We start from the raw sequence: 15,375 nt of genomic DNA, 5'->3' as shown, positions 1-15,375 counted from the left end.
GACAATGCTAGCTGCTTAACCCCTAGGCCACCAGGGAACTCCTACATTGTAACATACCTTGAGCTGGGTTTCTTTAGCCTGTACCAGCAAGACCCAGAGGATTCCAGATGCTACAGGACATGTCCTGAAGAAGAGCAGAAGTCAGAGGGTGGGCAAGAGAGGTGGGGCCAGGGCAGGAGGCTGGCAGGTGCATTGTGGAGGAGGGGGCTTCTCTCCCTCTGAGACGGTCCTAGGAGCCGCTTGCAGCCCCTGGGCTGGGGCCAGAGGGAGGCTCTGCTTCAAGGACTGCCGAGTGGGCAGCGAGCAAGGCCCCCACTGAGAGGCAGGAGACAAGGGAGGAAGGCAGCCCCTGTCCTGCTTCTCTGACCACCCTCCCTGCTGGAGAGGACGCACACCAGACAAGCCATCAGCTCCAAGCAGGACACCTGGCACTTCCAGTCCCCTGATTAGGATGTAGCCCAGCAGCCCTGTCTGCCAGGGGGAATAGCACTCAGCCCTGAACAAGAACAAAGCACCGACATGCGCACAATGAAAGAACCTGAGGGAAATAAGCCAGGCCCGAGGCCACAGAGGGCAGGATTTCACTCCTACAAAGTGTCCAGAATCGGCAAAGCTCAAGAGACAGAAAACAGAGTAGAGGTTCCCAGGGCCGGGAGGAGGGGTGTCCTCCAGGAGTGATGAAAATGTCCTGGAGCTGCACGGGGCTGCTGACCGCGCGCCCTGCGCAGGTGCTGAGAAAGCAAAAGGAGCTCTTCTTGCGGCACAATCCGGCCTTGTCCCTGTGGTGGCGTGGATTCAAGCCCCAGCCCAGCCCAGTGCATTAAGGACCCAGCGTTAACACAGGGACTCCTTATGCTGCTGGGCAGGAGGGAGGCAGGCAGGAAGGAAGGAAGGAAGCAAGAAGGAAAAGGAACCCACCTGCAGCAGCTCGGGTCCAGCACCGTGGGAGAAGGCTCTGGCGTTGCCCGCCTGTGGCCTCCATCACAGCTGCAGCTTGTGTGGATTCAGTCCCTGGCCTGGGAACTTCTTCATGCTTCGGGGGCAGCCATTAAAAAAAAAAAAAAAAAACACCTAAAAAACAAAAAAACTTTACTGCACATTTTTAAAAAAATATTTTGGCCGCAGCCACAGTATGAGGAATTCCTGGACCAGGGATCAAACCCTTGCCACAGCAGTGACAACACTGGATCCTTAACTACCAAGCCATCAGGGAACCCCAAACCGCACACTTTAGAACGGCTGAAACAGTGCATGTGCGTGCTTTGGGGTTTCTATAAAGTCCTGTCTGCTGTCCCCAGCGACCGGTACCTCTCAGTTTGTTCCCAGCCCTGGTTTCACGGATTTGATCAGCTCCTGATTTCTTCCTCAACAGGCCCCTTTCCGAGTTTTGTGAAATACACCTAAAACTCAAGGAAAAATGTCAGTGAGACACGCAATGTCTGACACGTGCTCCTGGGGCTTCACTTGACCGGCTAAGCAGACCCGCAGCAGCGCGCCCTGGCCGGGAGCCTTGGCACAACCATCGTTGCTTCACCGACACTGAGGTACCAACGGGGAAGTGACCTGCCCAAGGTCATGCGGCGGGTGGCGGCGCAGCCTCCGGCTACTCCTGCCAGTGGGGGCAGCTCGGGCTGGGTCATCTGAGCTGATGGCTGCCACTCCTGGAACAGCCCGTGGTGGCCATGCCTCCCCGGGCACCTGCGGGAGGGCCCGCAAGGCTTGCCCCAGTAACCGCACTTCCAGCCTGGCCTCGGCGGGCACAACAGGCCGGGCCTTCCAGGAGCTGAGCTGCACGGACAGGGCGGGGCTACAGGCCGTGAGGTCGAGGGTCGCCAGGTACATGGGGCAGGTACCTGGGTCTGGAGCAAGCTGGTCCAAACCCAAGAGGAGCTCTCAGTTCCGCAGAGAAGACACGGCCCCGCAACACCCTGACCCAGCGCAGCGACGGCAAGAGACACCTGAGGTCTGCACTGCATGCACAACGCGCCACTGTCACAGCCCACAGCACGGGCTGGACTTCCTTTCCCCCTTTTTCAACCGACGAGAAACACTCACAGACAACGGGGCTCGGGAGACCTCTCGGCTGGAAGCATGGCCCCATCGGTGCCGGCAGAGCCCCCAGCCTCTGTGACGACGGCACCGATGGGGCCGTCAGTGTGCGTGCACACTGGGCGTGGGTGGTTTCACGAGCACCCAGGAGCTGGGGGGCGGGAGCCGAGGGACTACGTGATGGGCAAGGGCACTGGCAGCCCGGAGGGGGTGGCCTGGGGGCAGCCCCGGCACCGAGCCCCAAGGCCAGAAGCTGCTCAGCCCAGCAGGTGGCCGGCAGTGCCCTCGGTGAAGCGGGAACCAGGCCTACAGGCCGGAGGGAGGTCTGCAAGGGGTGAGCGGCGGACCTGAGGACCCAGGGACTGCGGTGCTGGCCCCCCCCGGGGGGGGAACCTGCTGCGATACAGTGGTCACACCTGAGAAATTCCACCGAGTGAGGCACCCCTTCCCCTGACCAAGCTGCACCCGCCCTGGACAATGGCGGGCCCCTCCTTCCTAGAGCACCTCCCGCCGTCACGACAGAGGCGACAGTCACCTCCTTCCACCCGCCACCAGTTCTTGACCGTTGACGCCCCTCCAGGCCCCAGGGCTCACCCTCCCACAGAGGAGCACGAGGGGCTCTGGAAGTCGCTCTCTGATCGAGTCTGCACCTCGGGGACAGAGGCGACGTGGTCACTGGTGTGGAACCCATAAAGTCTACAAACTCTCCTGGGGTCTGAGTCCTTTTATTCACACTCATACAAAGCAGGTCCTAGGCAGGTCCGCATTTAACAATTAGGTCAGTAAGAATTACACCAAACCGACCAGGGAGGTCCCGCAACAAAACACCACGCTTCAGCGCAGACAAGCGGACAGAAAGGAGACCAGCGACTCCGCCCCACGTGCGAGCACACCGCTTCCGAGAAACTCACCTGCAAAGAAAGGACACGTGGTCAGTTTTTATTCTACTTCCAGAGTCTGAACATTCAGGGGATTTAAATCTGTTAGCACAAGAAAATACCCTCCCCAGTCTAAAGTCTTCACGCAGAATGTGACGTGGACGGCGCCCTGCGGTGACCCACCAGCCCCGTCTTTCCAAGTCTCCAGGCCACACCCAGGGGCTCCCTCGCCAGCGCCCCAGGCACCCAGACCCCCGGAGCCCTGCACACCTGCACAGGGCCTTCCTGAGAAACCTGCCCTCGGCAGGCGGGACAAAGCCTCCGAACTCAATGCCGGCCCATCTATCCCGACACCTCCCCCTCTCTCTGCTGTGTCGTCCCCAGTCTGCCCCCAGCTCTTGGGCTCCCTGAAGCCTCTCGAGCCCTTTCAAGCTTCTTGCCTTGGCTGCAAAGGCCTTTATGTCGTCACAGGGCCGCATCCTACGGGGCCCCCCTGGGAATGCTCCCTCCTGTTGTCCTGGTCACCTACTGACGTCCGCCCCCTGCGTTCCCACCCTGACCACCGGGGACCACCCTTGACTTGACACCCCCGCAAAGCACAGACATAACGCTCTGCCCACTGTCACACATCAAGAATGGCTTCGCCACCCGCGTGCTGACACCAGGCAAGGACGGGAGGGGGAGCTGCCTCGCCCAGGAACAGGCTGAACACACCGAGAGTAAAGAGCTCCGTGAGCGGTCACGGGTTAGCTCCCAGGAAGGGTCCCCAGAATTCCCACTGTGACTCAACCCGACCAGTATCCATGAGGACGTGGGTTCGATCTCTGGCTTCGCTCAGTGGGCTAAGGATCCGGCGTTGCCGTGAGGTGTGGTGTAGGTTGCAGATGCGGCTCAGATCCCATGTGGCTGTGGCCGTGGTGTAGACTGGCGGTTACAGCTCTGATTCGACTCCTAGCCTGGGAACCTCCATATGCTGTGGGTACGGCCCTGAAAAAACAAAAGGAAAAAAAAGAGACTCTCCCCAAAGCAGAACCCGTCTCAGCAGCTGTGCACCGCGGTTCCAGGAAGGGTATCACTGCCCCCTCGGGTAAGTTCTGGACCTGGGCCGTCCCATCTGGCGGCCACTAGACACATGCAGCCATTTACACTTAAGTTAACATTGAAAACCCAGTTCCTGGAGTTCCTGTCATGGTGCAGTGATTATCGAATCCGACTAGGAACCATGAGGTTGCGGGTTCGATCCCTGCCGTTGCTCAGTGGGTTAAGGATCCAGCGTTGCCGTGAGCTGTGGTGTAGGTTGCAGACGCGGCTCGGATCCCGCGTTGCTGTGGCTCTGGTGTAGGCTGGCGGCTACATCTCCGATTAGACCCCTAGCCTGGGAACCTCCGTATGCCGCGGAAGCGGCTCAAGAAAAGGCAAAAAGACCAAAAAAAAGAAAAGAAACCCCAGTTCCTCAGTCCCACCAGCCACACTGTAGGTGCTCAACAGCTGCCAGAGGATTGTGGCTGTTCCACCGGACCGCACAGATGGACTGTAGGCCGGCCCTTCCCCACCTTCTCAGCTTTGTTTCACACCATTTTCCACTTTGCTTTCCGGGCTCCATGACCTTCTTCCAGTTCCTCCGCCAGCCCCACTTGCCAGGCTAGGCTACCGTAGGACCTGTACACATGCTGTCCCCGGACGTCCCACCAAACTCCTACTCATCCTTCAGAGCCCAGCTCAAAGGTCCCAAACTCAGGAAAGCCTTCCAGTCTCCATCAGATTCTCTGCAATACATATCCTTCCCCCCCCACCTTTTTAACAGCTACGCCTGTGGGATATGAACATTCCCAGGCTAGGGGTTGAATCAGACCTGCAGCTGGGGCCCATGCCAGATCCAGGCCCCATCTGTGACCTAAGTCACAAATTAGGGCAACACCAGATCCTTAAACCATTAATGGAGGCCAGGGATCGACAATGTCAGCTCCTCAACCTGCTGAGCCGCAGCAAGAACTCCTGAGACATGTATTCTTCCACTGTGTTTTCCTCCAGGCCACTCCCCTCAGTTTTAATTTATACCCTCTTTAAGGGGATCACTTTATTGTGTGTCCCCAACTGGGCTGTAACTTCCTAAGAACAAGGGCCATGAGTGTTTTGTTCATCTCTGCATCCCGAACCTTTAGTGTGGTGCCTAGCCAAAGTATCAAGAAACAATTATTGAATAAAACAAATTACATCACCACTGTTTATAGGTTTTGGGGAACTACCCGATTTGACTACCGTACTTTTCTTCTTTCAGCGAATGTTTTGTTTGCAGTATCATACATGATCATCAAACTGCTGCTAGAATGTTCACACCTGTTACTGCAAATTCAAAACCCAGGAATCAACTCTCCTGGGAATTTACTTTAGGTCAGGGTCGGGCTACCTGGTACAAGGTTGCACCCACAACGGGGCAGGCTCAACAACACAGGAGCCTCTCCCCAAGACCATCGGCCTCAGGACACTGCGTCTCCACGCTTGACATACCTCTCGGCCCCCCAAACTGAGGTCGCTCCGAAAACTCTCACCGTCGGCGAGGAGGTAACAAAGGTAGCTCGGCTCCATCCAAACGCCAGCGCCTGGAGAGCTCTCACTTTCTGAGAAAACCCTGGGGAAAGAGAGGGACACCACTTGCTCTAGGAGGACGAGTCTCACTGGATGTTCACACGGCCCCAGAAGCCCTCCCTGGGCGCCAGCCGGCAAAGCCCAGGCCTTGCCGTGGGGGGGCAGCGCCTCCTACTGCCCCTCATCCCGATTCCGATGCCTGCGTTCGGCCTCCTCCGTCCCAGCTCCGGCTGCAAGGCGGGGAGCGGTCCCCGAAGTCTCGGCTCCCGCAGCTTCGTTACCGCCCCAGGGCGGGGCTGGACGCCGAGAGCCAACGTCCCCCTGGGGGACCTGAGACCGGTCACGCGTTTGGGGCGAAGGTGCCCATCCGCTCCGACCTGATGGAGCACGTGGCTCCCGCCGCCTTCCCAATCCCGAGCCGAAGGCGCGCGGCAGACGCACTTCCGGTCGGAAGGGAGCGCTTACCATAGAGGCGGCCGCTAGAAGGTCGCCCTCCGCTTTGCGACTGGGTCCTCCAAAGCCGCCTTAAAGGGGCCGCAGCCGCGAAGCGTTGATCAATGGGCACGAGCGCCGCGGAGGCGGGGGTGGGCTCTAGAGCCAGGGAAGCGGAAGGCCCGCTAGGTGCCTGGAGCCCAGCCTGGGTTATCCGTTTGCTCCTAACGCAACCCTAGGCAGGGTGTAGGTTCAGTGATCCCTCCTGTTTTCTAGGTGACAAAAGGGGAGCTCCAGCGAAGATGCGTTACTTTTCCAAGCTTGGCCAGCTAGGGAGCCATCGATGCTCTAGTTTCTGTGTTAGGAGTCATCGCAGACCAGCAGATCCTGCCTTTAGGAAGGGCAGGCCCTCGGGTTAGGGTTAGCCACAGGCCCCTTCACTCCCTATTGTCCTACACCCACCGTTCACATTTACATTACCTGCCGCCCAAGGAAGATGTTTGAATTTGTGATTTGGGGTCTCCAGGCTAAAAATCCCAACTTATTGGTGTTCAAATCCTTCAGAATCTAAGCTCGTTTGCCACCACTCTCAATCACAAAGAACTTTTTTTTTTTTTTTTTTTGCTTTTTAGGGCGCCCCGGTGGCAATTATGGAGGTTCCCAGGCTAGGGGTCCAGTCAGAGCTGTAGCCGCTGGCCACAGGCACAGCCACAGCAACGCGGGATCCGAGCCGCATCTGGAACCTACACCACAGCTCACAGCAATGCTGGATCCTTAACTCACTGAGCGAGGCCAGGGATCGAACCTGCGTCCTTGTGGATGCTAATCAGATTCATTAACTGTTGAGCCATGACAGGAACTCCAACAAAGAACTTCTTACCATGCGTCCTGAACACCCAACCCTGCCAGCAGCAGCATCCCGCAAGCCTTGAAGGACAGGATTTGTCTTTGCACGTGGAGTTTCTCTGGCCAGGAACGCACCCCCCACAGAGCCCGCACTAGTCCCCCTCATCCAGATGCTGAGCAACCTGGGAGATGGTGAGGCCGACTGGCTGACAGGGTCTGTTTGGCTACTTACCATGTGGTTTGTCTTCATGGACTCCTTTTCTCTGCTTGTGAGATAAAAACACTGGACTGGGTCCCAGCCTTCATTTGCCAGTAAACCTCTTTTGTTTTGGATGCAATATTTTTCAAATCCAGTAGCTAAAATAGATAAACTTTCTAAATCCCAACAACAGACTGAGCTTCTGTGCCTGCCCGCTTACATCTCTCAGAAGCATCCTGTCTTAATAAATCTATTTCTTGCCTTAAAAAAAGAAATAAATAAAACCCAACAACAAAGACATAAATATGTGACTGATATAAATATATGACTGAATCAGTGTGTTGTACACCTGAAACTAATGTGATATAAATCAAATATAGTTCAGTAAAAAAATCAAAGACGAAGTAAAAAAAGAAAAATTATTGACAAATAAACAATAAATAAAAATTTTAGGAGTTCCCATGGTGGCGCAGTGGTTAACAAATCCGACTAGGAACCATGAGGTTGCGGGTTCGGTCCCTGGCCTTGCTCAGTGGGTTAAGGATCCGGCGTTGCCGTGAGCTGTGGTGTAGTTTGCAGATGCGGCTCGGATCCCGCGTTGCTGTGGCTCTGGCGTAGGCCGGCGGCTACAGCTCCGATTGGACCCCTAGCCTGGGAATCTCCATATGCCGCAGAAGCGGCCCAAAGAAATAGCAAAAAAAAAAAAAAAAAAAAAATTTAAAGTGGACAAAGGACTTGAATAAACATATCTCCAAAGAAGACGCACGAATGGTTGATAATCCCAGGGAAGTATGCTCAGTGTCCTTAGTCATGAGGGGAATTCACATCAAAACCACAAGGAGGAGTTCCCGCTGTGGTGCAGAGGGTTAAGAACCTGCAGCAGCTCGAGTCTCTGTGGAGGCGTGGGTTAAAGGATCCATTGTTGTCAAAATTGATCCCTGGCCCAGAGTCTTCTGTTGCAGGTGTGGCCATTAAAAAACAAACAAGCAAACATGCAGTGAGATACCACTCAGACCCACGTGGTTGATTAGAATCAAAAAAACCTGAAAATAAGAACTATCGGGGGAGTTCCTGCTGTGGCTCAGCGGGTTAGGGACCCAACGTTGTCTCCCTGAGGATGCAGGTTTCTATCCCTGGGCTCACACAGTGGGTTAAGCATCCAGCGTTGCTGCAAGCTGTGGCACAGGTCACAGATGTGGCTCGCATCTGGGGTTGCTGTGACTGTGGCTGTGGCCTTAGCCGCAGCCCCCATTCGACCCCTAGCCTGGGAACTTCCATATGCCATGACCACACATGCGCAGGAAGGGAAGTGGTGCCAGGCCATAATAAGTCTGGACAACCTTCCCGCCCATGCTCAGCTTTGGGATCCATCTTGGCCAAAAGGTGTGCACGCAGATCAGGGGAGGGCCCTGGGTCTGCTCAGGTGTGAAAGACAAAACAAGGCAATTGGCCAAAGGAAGACAAAGACCCAGAAGAGCTGAGCTATATACGTGATATGCTTGCTTATTTATTTGTTTTTTCTTTTGAGGGCTGCACTCCCCAGCTCTCAGGTCCTTGATCTCAGACTGAAATGGCCTGAAAGGGAGCCCTGGGTAGTTGGACGCACATGGCAGCCTTGGGGAAGCAGAGGCTTAGGGGGAAGATGGGCGTGACCTCCCCCCCCCCCGCCGCCCCTGCTAGAAACTACCAGGGACCACCATTCTCCAGAGCTAGTGACATGTAACTGTTCATATCATTCTAAGCTATTCCCAGTGTGAGATGACACAGGGTCTCCAGTGCAACATTCTCTAGAGCACTGAACGTTAAAGGAACATGTCTTTGCATCCTGACCTGTTTTTTTCTGCTGAAATGCTGCCCCGGGGCGGGCTCTTAGCATTGAACCCCAGCCCTTGTCTGTGACTGCAGCTCAGGACAATAGCCTTCATTACACAATGAGCATACCGAGTGCCTGAGCAGGTGATGGGGGAACCCTCGAACCCACGGGAGGAGACTTGGCTCCTGGAATGTTCCCCAGATGTCTCCTGCTCAGCTCCAGCCCGTCAATGGAATAGGCCCCAGCTGGTCAAGGTGTAGTGATGGCGTGCTTGTTTTCCCCAAAGATTCGTGTGTGTGTGTGGCTGGGCCTTAGCATTTATGACTTGTATTCCTCTGGGTTATGTAAGAGACAGTTGAAGCAGGCAGAAGTCTAGTCTTTCAAAAAGATGGCACTTTGGAGTTCCCTGGTGGCTCAGTGGGTTAAGGACCTGGTGTCCTGCTGTGGCTCAGATGACTGCTGTGGCTCAGGTTTAATTCCTCGCCCTGGAACTTCTATATGCCTTGGGCGCAGCTGATAAAAATGGTTCTTTAATAGTAGCAATAGGTAAGTTAATGTGTGGTCTCTAAGTTTAATGTTGAAAATGACTGTTGGGGAGTTCCCGTCGTGGCGCAGTGGTTAACGAATCCGACTAGGAACCATGAGGTTGCGGGTTCGGTCCCTGCCCTTGCTCAGCGGGTTAAGGATCCGGCGTTGCCGTGAGCTATGGTGTAGGTTGCAGACGCGGCTCGGATCCCGTGTTGCTGTGGCTCTGGTGTAGGCCGGTGGCTACAGCTCCGATTCGACCCCTAGCCTGGGAACCTCCATATGCCGAGGGAGCGGCCCAAGAAATAGCAACAACAACAATAACAACAACAACAACAAAAAAGACAAAAAAAAAAACAAAAAGAAAATGACTGTTGGATACAAAAGGCCTGTAGCAGAAAACTTAATAAAATTGAATTAAAGAGGGAGTGCCCAGAGTTCCCACAGTGGCTCAGCAGTAACAAACCTGACTAGTATCCACGAGGATGTGGATTCAATCCCTGGCCTCGCCTGGTGGGTTCAGGATCCTGCGTTGCTGGGGCTGTGGTGTAGGCTGGCAGCTGTAGCTCCGATTAGCCCCCTAGTCTGGGACCCTCCATATGCTGCACTTGCAGCTCTCAAAAGCAAAAAAAAGGGGGGGTGAGTTCCTGCTGTGTTATGGGGGTTATGGACCTCTCTGGGAGGATGTATGTTTGATCCCTGACCTCCCTCAGCAGGTTAAGGATTCAGGGTTGCTGTAAGCTGTGGCATAAGTCACAGAATAGCCTCGGGTCCAGTGTTGCCATGGCTGTGGCATAGGCCTGCAGCTGCAGCTCCGATTCCACCCCTGACCAGGGAAAGGTCCCTCTGCTACAGGGGCAGCCAGAAAAAAGAAAAAAAAAAAAAGAGCTGAAGAGTCTTTCTATGAAGTCAAAATTTTGAACTTCTCTCTTTGTCCACTAGAGGGCGGACTCCTACACCAGTTACCTTTTGTAACTTGGTATAAAGTTTTTTGGGTTGGTTTTTGTTTTTCTGTGATTTAGCCAAAACCTTATTTCACCAGAAAGTTATGCATAAGGTTTATCTGCAGGGTTGGGCTCTTTCTTTCTTGGAAGCCGCCAGGGTGTCCCAGCTGCACCTAGTTCCCGGGAAGTATTTACCATGTCATGGGTCAGCTGAGCCAAAGTCCATCCTAGGACATGGCTGGGAACTTAGCACTTGGCACCTGAGGATCAGGGAGAGTTCTAAAGCAGCCTTCTGTCCAGAGTCACCCTTGGTGACAACAGGTGGTTCTACTCTGCATGAAAGATGTCCTTCTTTTTGTTGTTGTTGCTTTTTTTCTTTTCTTTTCTTTTCTTTTTTTAACCCACGGCATATGGAGGTTCCCAAGCTAGGAGCTACAGCTGCCAGCCTACACCACAGCCACTGCAATACAGGATCTGAGCCACGTCTGCGACCTACACCACAGCTCACGGCAACGCCGGATCCTTAACCCACTGAGCGAGGCCAGGGGTCGAACCCACAACCTCGTGGTTCCTAGTGGGATTTGTTTCCGCTGCACCACAAAGGGAACTCCATGAAAGACATTCTTTGGTGAGGAATCCAGTGCAACACATGACCAGTATCCGAAAGTCCTAGACAGTGTTTGAAGGGAATAGAAGCATCTCTGGCCAGACTAACTCAAACTCGAAACTGAAAGGTAGAAATCAAGACTAAAAAAAGTTTGTACAAAGCCAGTGCGGCTCAGCTTACTGATTGCTGTCTGTTAGAAAAGTGCCGTGGACTTGGGGGGGGAGGTGGAGAATCACAACTCTGGAAGTGTACATTTAATTAGAGGGCTTCGTGCTCTCTGGTTTATGTAACCTGGTGGATGCACCTGGTTGATGGCTTCCTGATGGATTGACAAATGCTGAATGCTCACTGCTGGCCCAAGTTAGGCCAGGACAGAAAGCAAAACAAGGTAACTCCTTGCCCTCAGGGAACTAACGTTTCAGTGCAGGGGACACAGAAATCATTACAGCAGTAGGACAATGGGATTGCTCTGGGGGAGGGAGAAAGAAAGAAAGAAAGAGAGAGAGAGAGGCAGAGAGGCAGAGAGAGAGAGAGAGAGAGAGAGAGAGAGAGAGAGAAGAGAGAAGAAAGAAAGAAAGAAAGAAAGAAAGAAAGAAAGAAAGAAAGAAAGAAAGAAAGAAAGAAAGAAAGAAAAGAAAGAAAGAAAGAAAAGAAAGAAAGAAAAAAAGAAAGAAAGGAAGGAAGGAAGGAAGGAAGGAAGGGAGAAAGAAAGAAAAATGAGCTAGGAAGGAGTGGAGTGTGAGGTTTGCAATTTTAATCTTTGACCTTTAGCAAAATCCCAAAGTACAGAAGTAAGTCGTACAATACCCTGGAAGAGCATCCCAGGCAGAGGGAACAGCCAGTGCAAAGGCAGCCAGAGCAGCCAGTACAATGGACCACAAGCAAGGAGAGTTGAAGAGGAGGGCTGCAGGGGGCTGGGGACTGGGTCTTGCAGGATCTCCTGAAAACTGTGACTCAGGCTTTTACTCTGAGGAGTGTCAGCAGTCTTTTCGGGGGCCCTTTTAGGGACCATCCCCCCTCCCAATAAAAGTAGTTAACGTTAGAGATACTTCCTATTCTTGTGCTAACAAATCTGCCATTGAGCTGATCCCAGATCTGGGCTGGGGAGTGTTTCCTTTGGCGGCTGGAGGAAGCTCTTGCTCTTGGTTCTGCTGAACTGTAACTCGGTGTCCCGAGATGAGTGACTTGGAAAAATGTTTAGATATGACATATAAAGTTCCCGGAACAAATGACCTTTTTCCCATGTGCAGGCCCGGGGCCCTCCTCCTTGCAGACGAATACAGAGGCTGCTCCAAAGTCTGCCTGGCTCAGCAAAGCAAGGATCCTGGCCCCTGGCCGCCTGGAGACGCCTCCACCCTAGGGCTCCCTGTGTTGTGTGGTTGTCTTCTCACCTTTTTCCACCTTGTGAGGACCATAGGCTTGTCTCTCTGACAAAGAGCTGCTGCATGCCATGTGCGTCATTCAGTCACCACCAAGAAGATGACAAAAAACACATCCGCCTATCACAGACTTTGAAAGACTTCGTGTCACCAAGGGGGACAGGTGGGGGCTGGGAGGGGGGAGGGGGAATGGACCGGGGCTTTGGGACAGTCATACGCACATGGAGGGGAACTCGACCCAATGTCCCGTGGTGTGATCTCCGTGGGAAAGGGACTCTGAAAGAGACTGGGGGTGTGCGTGTGTGCGGCTGGGGCCCCTGGCTGTACAGCAGAGGTTGTCGCAGCCGTGCACGTCGACTCCACTTCAGTAAGACGTTCAGGAAGCGTTCGTGCGTCTGTAATCCCGACAACGTACAGGCCCCGTTTGGGTTGGATGTGGACACACGTGACGAACGCCTTTAAAACAATTAGCCATTCTGGTATTTTTTTCTCCAATCCGTTTTGCAGCTACAGCAGAAAACGAGGTCTTTGTGGCCCATGTAATCACAGTGGAGCTGAGTACGTCTTTGGAGGCTCTTGGGCTTGTCAGCTGTGCAGCTGATGGTGACACAAGGCTGCTCGGGGACGGCAGCCACTGTCCGCTGGCCACTTCGATTATTGTACGGAGTTAAAGGAAGACTGCTGTTTTCTTTCAACAACAAATTCCTTGTTAACACAGCCGACACATGGGTTCTTTTTTTTTTTTTTTTTTTTAGGGCTGCATATGCAAGATCCAAGACTAGGGGTCCAATTGGAGCTGCAACTGCCGGCCTACGCCACCGCATCTTTAACCCACTGAGCGAGGCCAGGGATGGAACCTGCGCCCTCATGGATACTAGCTGGGTTCATTACCGCTGAGCCACGACGGGAACTCCCAAGACGTGGGCTTTAAAGAACTGACTTCTGCTACAGCTGCGTGAGCCTCAGTCTAACTGTGCGGGCTGCTCTTGAGGGGTCCATCTCTGAGCATCACACTTTCAACATTTGTCCCTGTTTGAAAACTTTGCTCGGTTGTCCTCTTTGATCTCGGCGAGTTGTCATGATGAGCTACGGGCAAACTCCCGTGAGCCTCTTCACGAAGGCGCCAACTTTGATTTAAATGTCTTGAAGGGCGTTCCCGTTGTGGCGCAGCAGAAACAAATCAAATCCGACGAGGAACCATGAGGTTGCAGGTTTGATCCCTGGCCTGGCTCAGTGGGTGAAGGATCCGGCGTGGCCGTGAGCTGTGGCGTAGGTCGCAGACACAGCTCAGATCTGGCGTTGCTGTGGCTCTGGCGTAGGCTGGCAGCTGTAGCTCCAACTGGACCCCTAGCCTGGGAACCTCCATATGCAGTGGGTGTGGCCCTGAAAAGACAACAATAAATAAAAAAATAAATGGCTCGAAAGTTCGCTACCCCTTGGCAAGTTAACATTGGGAGATGAAAAGTAGATAGGAAAAAGTCAAAGTGAAACAAAGGCCTCATTTCCTCTGGTCACCTGTAAACACTGCTTGGTGTTTGCTTTCAGTTTTTTTCCTAAGGGGATCAATAGTGCACCGGTTTTCAAAGTTGGCAGGGTTAAAAGGGATGCCGAGCAGTAGGTCTCGGCTCGGCACGGCCCTCCCTACAGGCCGCTGTTTGCCCAGAGCTCCTTCTTTCACGGTCACCGTCACATGTTTCAGAATAACGTGGACGTGCTGCTCTTTGGTTTTGGCCACAAAAAACTTCGCAGGCCAGGGACTGAACCCAAGCCACAGAAGCGACACCGCTGGATCCATAACCCAGAGAGCCACCAGGGGACTCCTGCTCTTTAAAAAAAAAAAAAAAAAGACATACAGTTTATTTATGAAAATGTGTCAATTTCCGCTGTACTGCAAAGTGATTCAGTTATACACACATGCGTTCTTTCTTATCTTCTTTTCTGTTTTGGTTTCTCACCGACGTTGAATATAGTTCGCTGCCCCGTACAGTGGGACCCTGTTTTGTTGTTTTTGTTTTGTGTCTTTTTAGGGCTGCACCCGAGGCGCATGAGGTTCCCAGGCTACAGCAACGTGGCATCCGAGCCACGTCTGCGACCTACGCCACAGCTCACGGCAATGCCGGATCCTTAACCCGCTGAGTGAGGCCGGGGATCGAACCCATGCCCTCGTGGATGCTGGTTGGGTTCGGTAGCCACTGAGCCACGACGGGAACTCTGGGAGCTTGTTTTTTATCCCCTCCGTGGATAATAGCTCACATCTGCCAACTCCAACCTGCCAGTCCATCCCTCCCCCAACCTCCTCCCCCTGGCAACCACAAGTCTGTTCCCTGTGTCTGTGAGTTTGTCTCTAGTTCATGGACGGGTTCACTGGTGACATGTTTTAGATCCCACGTGCAAGTGGTGTCCGTCTTTCTCTTTCTGACTGACTTCACTTTGTATGATAATCTCTAGATCCATCCACGTTGCTGCAAATGGCATGCTTTCCTTCTCCTATTTTTTTATTTTAATAGCATTTTTATTACTCGATTACATTCATAGTTGTACAACAATCATCACAACCAAATTTTATAGCATTTCCATCCCAAATCCCCAGCGCCTCCCCCCACTCCCCAACCTGTCTCCTTTGGAACCCCTAAGTTTTTCAACATTGGTGAGTCAGTATCTGTTGCAAAGAAGTTCATGGCGTCCTTTTTTTCGATTCCACATGTAAGTGAGAGCATTTGATGTGGGTGTCTCACTGTCTGACTGACTTCACTTAGCATGAGAATTTCTAGGTCCATCCATGTTGCTGCAAATGCCGTTCTTTCTTCCCTGTTAATGGCCGAGTAATATTCCACTGTGTACGTGGACCACATCTTCTGTACCTGTCCGTCTGTCGATGGACGTTTAGGTTGTTTCCACATTTTGATGCGCCATCTCCGTCCTGACCCTCACCTTCCAGGCAGAGTCAAGCTGAGCTCTCACCACTTCCGCTCGCTCCCCCACTGCTCATCTTCCCAGGATAAACATCTTTCATCATCTATTTTCACCACTCAGTTTACATGATTTTTGGGTTTTTTTTTTTTTTTTTTTGGCCGTGCCCCCAGCACGTGGGAGGTCCTGGGCCAGGGATGGAATCTG

General features: G+C 53.2%; 1 long non-coding RNA gene and 1 other non-coding gene across 2 annotated transcripts; both read right to left on the bottom strand.

Annotated features, from left to right (window-relative positions):
* Positions 1 to 2,758: 2,758 nt before the first annotated feature.
* On the bottom strand, positions 2,759 to 5,967 carry LOC125114782 (uncharacterized). The gene is made up of 2 exons (XR_007131905.1): positions 5,436 to 5,967; positions 2,759 to 2,960 (listed from the first exon to the last, which is right to left on the bottom strand). It is a non-coding gene; the product is annotated as an uncharacterized LOC125114782 (long non-coding RNA).
* On the bottom strand, positions 5,212 to 5,399 carry LOC125115338 (small Cajal body-specific RNA 16). Its single transcript, XR_007132049.1, has one exon. It is a non-coding gene; the product is annotated as a small Cajal body-specific RNA 16 (non-coding RNA).
* Positions 5,968 to 15,375: the final 9,408 nt, after the last annotated feature.

Source organism: Phacochoerus africanus, chromosome 14 (genome assembly GCF_016906955.1).
Source record: "Phacochoerus africanus isolate WHEZ1 chromosome 14, ROS_Pafr_v1, whole genome shotgun sequence".
NCBI lineage: Eukaryota > Metazoa > Chordata > Mammalia > Artiodactyla > Suidae > Phacochoerus > Phacochoerus africanus.
Note: the sequence above shows the minus strand (reverse complement) of the source record. Positions and strands in the feature narration are given on the sequence as shown.